The sequence below is a fragment of the Pogoniulus pusillus genome, chromosome 5 (assembly GCF_015220805.1).
Source record: "Pogoniulus pusillus isolate bPogPus1 chromosome 5, bPogPus1.pri, whole genome shotgun sequence".
In the NCBI taxonomy this organism is placed as follows: Eukaryota; Metazoa; Chordata; class Aves; order Piciformes; family Lybiidae; genus Pogoniulus; species Pogoniulus pusillus.
The window spans coordinates 21786461-21795448 of NC_087268.1; positions in this window are offsets into that span (position 1 = coordinate 21786461).

Here is an 8988-nt window from a genome sequence, read left to right on the forward strand (position 1 = left end):
GAAAATTCCAGGCTGCTGGTGTCAGGTTTAAATGGTAGTGATCTGATTAAGTGCTCAAAGACTTTCTCTCTTGCTTCTGCTATTTAGCCTCTTTCAACACCTTCTTGCTTGAAAACCTCTATAATCATTGGTCGCTACTGAGATCGTTAGTATGGACTCTCTATAACTCTTATAAACAAAGACAAAAAGTGCTTTCTCATGTTTCTTAGTGCACTTTCAGAGGCAGTTGACAGTGCAAGAGAGTAAAGGCTTCAGATAGATATGACAGAAGCAAAGCAGCAGTCAGGGACAACACCTAAGGCTTTGGAATGATGGCACTATTTTGAATTATTAACAAGAAGCAATCTAAATTAGAAACTCCATTAATGTGCCTGTAGGAACCACATACCCCTAACACAAATGTTTACGAATTAGGTAAGTAGTTAAGTACTAGTTAAATAAACATTCAGTTATAACCCATTCTGCCTGTGGGCATAGAGTTAGAAATCTTTGTTATCCTGCTAAAGACACCATGGATATAAAATGGTAACAAGAAGTTTGCATCCTATTTCCACCCTAGAAATGTCAAACTTTGTTCTGTTAATAGCTCTCTGGGAAATATTTCTCAGGTAGTTTTTTAAACATAACCTGAGAAGAGTCTTTAATTGCAGGAATAATCACTGCTGAGCACCAAAATTAACTTAATGCTCATTAGTTCAACTATATCAGTACTTATTGACTTGTAAAATCCATGCAACAAATTATTTAAAAGTCATTATTGAAATAACCTTTTCTTTTCTAACATGGCTGCTTACGTTTCCCAGATGAAATGCAGCATGCATCTGTTGCCATAGCTACAGTTAGTTTCTGAAATAAACATTACTTCTTTCACATTCCAATGTCCACATACAAAAAGCTAAACTAATGCTGTCTTTTTCAGTTATGTGTAATGTAGGTACAACAATCCGTTTAAATAATAATCTGACTAAAGATAAAAACCCGTCTTGCCTCAAAATATAGGCATTTAAGTGACGTGAAGATGGTAATTCTTAGAGCTTGCAAACAAAACATGGCATGTACATATACAATCTTTAGAGGAGTGACCGTCCTGAGGCTTCTGCCAACGTGTAAAAGAGGAGGAGGAGGAGGGGTTTCACTAACAAGAAGGAGGGCCAGGGGAAATTTTACATGAAAAAGCAAGTTCCCCAGAATGTGCTTGTGTTCTATCCCTTTGGTCTCTGAAGGCTTAGATAAGGACCTTCTATTCCATGACTGGATAGAATATGGGGTCATTTTATTTAATTGGGAAATCCTTTTAGCCTTGCCTTCCTGCAATGCAGAGTCTGTGTAATCTTCAGATGTCGCATAAATGATTTCCAAAACTAAGTTCAAGGAATTTAGGAGACTGTCCTTGGGAGTCAGTCTTGTTATGTACATGATAAAGCAGTCTCATGCAGCTGTCCTGAAAAAAGCACACTCTTTTAAAGAAAACATGCCGCTCTTTTAGCAGTAGAGAGGAAACTAATATTCCATAAGTTGCTTCTGTGACAACTATTATATATGCAAAGCAGGTGAGTAAATTCCAAATACAATTACACTCTAGAAAAGAATCCACAAACGCACATACACCTGAGCCAACAAAGTATTATGCAAGTTTCATCCAGGTCCACTTCTAACTATGGTCAGTGAGACAGAGAGAGATATCAACAGACACTTTTAACCCAGACCTGAAATATGTGCCAGGAGAGGAAGGAATATAAGCAGTCCTCACAGTGTTGTGAAAGGTGTGTGGATATTCTAAATATGGGGGGGGGGGGGGGAAGTTTTGTGTTCTTTTAATTAAAAATTCCTCAAAGCATAATCAGTGCAGACTAAAAGCAGCCCATATCAGTCCACAAGAGTCCAGGTAGGTAGATGTGCCTTGCAACATACCTTAAGAAATAAAGCATTGGAGCTATTTTGAACCACTTCACAAAGCAGATCCCAAAGAGAGTATCTTGACAGTAGACTCCTTTATACACTGGAAGGTTTTCAGGGTAATTGTTCTTTACTGACCAATAGAAATATCAATAGAGCTGTGATCGTTTTTGTAGATAGGTCTAGAGCCACTCAAGGTTTAAATATCAAAACCAACTCATTCAGTATCGCCAGAAAACAAAAAGAAATCACTGTTTAGCACAGAATGGTGGCTACTAGCAAGATACTCTAACATCTAAGTCAACAGAAGATGTAGCTCTATTTGCAATATATTGTGCCATTGTATGAATGTTGCTAGCATTACACTTCCTTCTTGTAAGCACAAAGGCACTAGATCGAGAAGACATGACTTGCTAGATCCTATAAACTTCACAGATTACCATTCCAGTGAAATGCTAACAGTAGTCTAGCTTGTGGCCTGGCTGTGCTATGGTGCATGATAACAGTATGACTATTGCTCTTTCAAAATTCAGTTTAGGTCTGACAGTGTGCCACCTCTATCACTATTTATTCAGAAAACTATGAAAACCTAAGCACTCTGATTTTAGCCTATTTAGAGAAAGACCAATGCAGATTAAAATTACCAAGCAAGGCCAAATGTGTAACAGGTGTCCAAATAAAAGGAACAAGGGAATACTGAGTAATTAAGAGAGCAGATTAATTAAAGCAATTAAAACAATCGGAGAGAAACCATCACTTTTCAAAAAATGCTATGCAGAATGCAACAACGGAAGTCACAGGATCCAAAGCAAAGTGAATGAGGCCCAGAAAAATATATTTATAGTAACAGATCTGAGAACATAATTTTCTCAGTTCTTGGCATGCATATAATTTTGATAAAGAAGTAGAATTTGAACATTTTAAGGAGATAAGTAATTCAAACTCAATGGCATCTTCTTTATACTTTGTTATTCTTGTTCATGAAAATTACTCACAATGTCATCTAGTTTATCACTTATTCAAGGACAATATTCATGGTTAAAAAAAATAAATCTCTTTCTTTAGCTTCTCCATGGATAGAATGTTGAATCCTTCTCAAAGAAAAGTTATTAGACATCACTCAAGACTTTGACATGCTTGATTTCCAAAGTGAACATCTCCTAACATTCTATACCAAATCCCTTACCAGCAAGGATGAAGGAACAAACAATTCCAAGGCACTGAATCATGTGCCTTTCTGATAAGCAGAAAGGTTCCCATGAGTATGACATCCTAGATCAAGCTCTACCACCCAATACAACTCTTAAGATGGATTTTCCAAAGCCACAGACATCTATATATACCAGAGAGCAACCCCCTGCCCATCACCGTACAACACAAGCTATGTGTCCCTGTAAAAATGCAGTCTCAAACATTATAGCATATGAGGCCCAGAAGTAAACATTGCCCAAAAAATCAGACTCTATTCTAATTCTACCAGCATTATATATGGTTCTGTATTTTTGGAACACTACAGCTTTCCATTTATAGCAAAGTTAGTAACTTACAAGAGAAGCAATAGCAATCTCTCTATATTAATAATAGCTGGCACCTCCCACAAACTTTTTGTCATGATCAATAACCTCAGGGTTCAGATACATAGAAAAGTCATCTACCAAGTATCCATATACATGCTTTTTTTCCTTGGCAAACATGGTATAAACTAGATTAAATTAGCCATTGAAGAAAGACCTCATTTATCAGCCAGTGATAAAACATTAATTCATCTCTCCCTCTAATGCTAGGTTAGAGCTTGTGCATCTCCTAAAAAAATCAGTTCTGCATTCGTAGCTATTCCACTTGCTTTGAGCTAGCCTAGCTCCTTCTTGCAGCCTAGAGCTTTCTACATTCTGAACAATTACATACCTATCAGCACCAGCACCAGATCACAGTTAATGATGGAGAACATTTTACATTGTGTGGGACACAATGAAATGCATCTGGGTGGGATGAAGGCAAAAGGAGACTGGGACTGCTTTTACTAGTCGAAATACCATTTGGCCTGGGGTGAATGCAGAGCCACAGTTAATGTCTGTGAGTCTTTCATATCTTTTACTGTTAAGCAGAGATTTACATTGCACAGAAAGTTTGCATGATCCAAGAGCCTGCCTCTTATTGATCTCAAATCAGAAAAGGCTCTAAGCCCTTTTCCTTCAACTATCCATCATATCAGAGGGCTCCAATTCTCAGAACATGGATCAGTACATTTGGTGTCAGTGAGTTTTGCATCCTTTGTATGGCTTATTTGACCAAATCAGAGGCTAGATTAAGACATCATATCCATCTTTCTCTTCCTATGAGTATAGGTTATTTTCTGGATCAGGTAACATCCAGGATTCAGTGGAGACTTTAGCATCCCAGACCTGATGGTTTTGTAGTGTATGCAATATGTCTTTTTATATTTAATTTGAAGTATAACTATAGACAATTACACATGTAAATGCTGAAGGAAAAGATTCTTAAAGTTGAAAAAAAAGTGTTCATCAATTCATTAAGACACAAAACTCAAGAAGTACTGTTATTGGCATTTCCTGTGCAATCAAATTATATCCCCATGTGTGTGCACATTATGATACATTCTTTAATTATATGATAAGTTTTTTTTCCACAGCATCCCAGCTTTATTCAGTGCACAGTGTTCAGTGAATACAGCAGCTGCTCAATATTTCTCTTTATCCTCATGCTTTATTTAATGCACATCCTTTGAACATTGCATTGAATACAGACTTACTTGTTGCCTCGTGGGTTTTGTGTTGATGCTTGCAAATCTAGTATATCAGTGTCCTATAAAGATTAATGAATTTATGGTCACAATCCCCCTATGTATACTCTAGGAGAGTGTCATTTCTATGTACACATTAGGAGAGTATCACTAAACCCATTTTATAGACTGAAGCAGAAAGACTCAATGACCTGCCTAATGTAAGACAATAAGTCAATGGTATATTGCATTAATATACACTACTACATAATGCTGTCTGGCTCCACAAAGTCCCAAACCTACATAGCTTGTGTTAATTAAAGTTGTGACAGTCAACACCAAGCATTTCTATACATTGGAATCCAGCTCTTTTGACTTTAATCCCCAGAAAACAGAAAGCACATGCTCAATGACATCCTGGAAATGTCTTACCACCTTCAATGTATCAGCTTGAAAGTCTGTAGCAGGCTAGATCTGCTTTTCCTACATGAATTAACTATGCCAATGATGAAGTCAAATTTACACTTATTGCCATGATTTCTCTCAGTGCCTACATACAGATACCTACCAGTATCTTGCACAAGTGAGGAATACTCCTAGAAAATGGCATCATTCTCTTCACAGACTCAACTCACTCCTTGAGCAGTTTACCTCATGCAGCAGCGGAGACAGAGCTCATGTACATCATCACTGTACATGATAACATAAGATGGAACTATGTGAGGTCGCTTCATTGAACACCCTAAAGATATGCAATTGACAGCTTAAACTCTGTCAGGTTTTGAGAGATTCGTATATTGATATCTATGTGCATATGTACATCTCTATCCCTCTTCTCAAAAGGATGGTTTGGGTTTGTTTTGTGGGTTTTTCTGCAACATCAAGAGGTATTTTGCAGAAAGAGTGAAAACTGGAAACTCCACGAAATCTAGGAACTTCGCTGTGCGAAGCTAATATATTTAGGAAATGACTGGAAATTACAGTGTTGAGACTCACCTAAGGAAAACAATAATATGATTATTTTTCACAAGAATTTGTAGAAAAACAATCTGCACATTAATCAACTACAAAATCAGAAAACTCAGTAGAGAAACCAGTTAGAACAGAAATTACAACACAAAGGTCATTTGTCTGCTCTACCATCAAAGTGGTATCATCTACATTAACCCTTCTCAAGAGATCCATGACTAGCATGTTGCTAGAGCCATGTTGCTTGGTCTCCGGGACCAAGATCTCCACCTTTTCATCTACTCCATCTATTCAGTCATCACAAAGTCAGAAAAATCTAGACTGCAGAGTCCTCTATGTATCTACTACTCACTGAGTCATTGCGTAAAAGGAAAGCTCCTTGTCTGAAGAAAACAGTGTGGTGGGACTGCTGTCATTTTTCCAGCGGAAGACACATGAAGGGAACATGTGCAAGATACTTGCCACAGAATTGGACATGACTGCCTAAAGAGAGATGTCTGCAAAGCTTATTATATCTGAGCTAGTTTGCTTCTAAGGCACACCCTAATATACTCACCAGAGGTCTATATTCTAAAAGTGTCTGACTGCCTCTGCTGACGAGTTCTGATGTAGACATCTGAACTGTAAATATCTGAAGTTAAGCAAGATGGAAGAGGTATCTGGTTTCTGTAACTCAGTCAGGCCAAAAAAGGAGCGAGCCTCCCAGCCACAAAGATCTATCAGGTGCCAGGCATGCACAGAAGTAGAACATGGAGAAATTTAGTGTGTGGAGGAACTGCAGCCCTCAGGCTTTGATAGAGTTTGAGAAGCAGCCAAAAGTCCTGTGTTAAGGTTTTGGAATTAAGTGCTTAAATTCCTCTGAAGTCTAACTGTAGATTGAGGCATTAAGACACTTTTTTGGATCCAGCTTTCTGAGTCTGTATTTTTATAGCATCTTGGTAGCAATTATAAATCAACAATTAAATGTAAGACTAAGATTATTACCTTTAATCATATTGGTTATGAACTCCAAGTGTTTGATTTGGGGAAATGAAATTATATATAATTCCTTTTCTGTTGTCCAATCTCCAGTCATGTGGTCTTTGAGTACAGATCTGTCTTTCTGTGGTTGCTCCTGCAGAATTTAACTGGACTTTTGGAAATGCAGAAAATACAGAACTTAACCACACATTCTGGTAAAATTTCCACTGTTCACAGGTATTCATGCCAGCAGATATTAAGTCCTGCTCCCTGTGTAGCTCCTCGTAATTTTATTTTTGTATATTTGCAGCTCAAAAAAAATAATCTAAGAGAGAAGCTACTCAAGAAAGAAAGGAAAATTTTACTGACAATTCATAAGGAAATTGTTACAGCGTTTATTCTTATCCAATTCAATTCAGATCCTACAGAGAGAATTAGGGACGGTAGCCAAAAATGCTGATGGCAATAGGGTCAAAGTATTTTTTTTAATTAAAACTATATTTTCATGCAAAGAAGAAGAAAAATGTACCCAAAAAGGAAAGAGAGGAATCCTTTCTCAGAACCATAAATTGTTTCAGAAAGCAGTAGAAGTAGCTACTAGAAAAGAAAAAAAATAACACATGCTAATTAACAAAAATGAAGAGGGAAATAATCTCCCCCTAAAAAACAAATTGCCAGAAAACTTATCTCTCTTTTCAACATCTGAACTGAATATGAATAGACAAAAATTAGAGTGTTAGAACATATTTATTTATAGATTGCTACTAGATGGTCTTGTGGTGAAGCTAATCTTTCAGCACACACTCTTATCACTTTATATTTTTCCTGATTGCTCTTACAGTACTTGCTACTGACAACCATTCACTGCCCACATATCTTTCAGAGGCAGAAAGGAAGGATTAATTTTCTCATAATAGCCTGTCTCTTACATAATTAATGACAGGAAAAACAGGATGTCAGTTTGTGGGTTTGGCATAGGGAGAAACAGTAATCATGATGTAGGAATATTGTACCAGCTCTTTTCCAGTTATGTTCCAGGTCAGAGCTCAAGCAGACGTAAACACTTGCAGAAAGCACAAGTTTAGAGAAGCTATATACAGGTTCTGGCTTCAGCTTATACAGTCAGCTGCAGACAAGAAAGAATAAAGGCATGCAGTGAGGTCTTGGGATAAGGGCTTGGAACATGGAACTTACCCATTTTGTAAGACTGATGAAGTTTAAATGTAACATATGGGTCAGACAAACTGGATTGCAAATAAGTGTAATCTAACTCTTGTGAGTAGTTCAGAAGTTTAGAACCTGATCCACAGGCTCTAGCCAAACAGAAAGATTTCCACAAATGTGGTTTGCTTCAGTGCTATAAATGAAACAACACAGTAGTATCCTTTTCAGGGTATCCTTTTCAGTATGAGAATGCTGGAGAGAGAATAAAGCTATAGGAGAAATTTACATCTACCATACCAGCAAGGAGAGACATGACAAAAAATACTCAATCACCTGAAGAATAAGAGTCTAATCTAGGGCCCCTGCTATTGATATGAACAGACATCAGATTGGAGCTATCAAATAGGGTCCTCCTGGCGATAAGGAAAAATTACAAATCTTTCCAAAAAAAATAGGATATGAAACAAAAAGATATTATAGTAGCAGATGGGATGCAAAAGTAACTTCTCATTAGCCACCACTAAGCTGTAACTTGCTTTGTAAAGTGTACACAGAAGTCTGTGAGAGTGGAATGGCTACAGAGAAAGATGAAGTGTGATCGTTCCTTGCAAAGAGAAAGAAAGTGAATAAGGTGTTTTTAAAGAGAGTAAAAAGCATTAAATATAGAAGAGAAATCTCTGATTTAACAGGGGGAAATGCATTGCTATTTACAGTCCCTTTGGTAGTAGTTATTTTGGGTATCCATTAACACATGATTACAAATATTTATAAGTTTATTCATATCTCACTTTTACAAGATGTACATTCATATAATGTGATTCAACATAATACACTCTGAAACTGGAACTCAATATGTCTGGTGAATTCATGTAGGAGCATGCTGGCATAACCAAAACCTAAAAAAAAATTGTTTGCTTGTTTGATTTTTCGCTTCCACAATAACAAAGGGGTAGAAACTTTTAAGACAAGTTGTTGTTGGAGATTTGTTTTGTTTTGTTTTCATCCCTGAAATGCCTGTAAACTCAGACACACTGTGTACATAACCAAAATATGCAATGGTACTGCAAATCACACTGGCTGCAGAAGCAACAGGTTTAAAAAATATAAAAATAAATGCAAGGCATTGTCAAATTTACACTCAACATAATTAAAATAATACACATCTAGAAATTTTCAAACAAGAAAAAATAAATAAAACATCCATATACATTAATACAAAGAAACAGAGATATTTGCCTGTCTTTGATGCAATTAATACA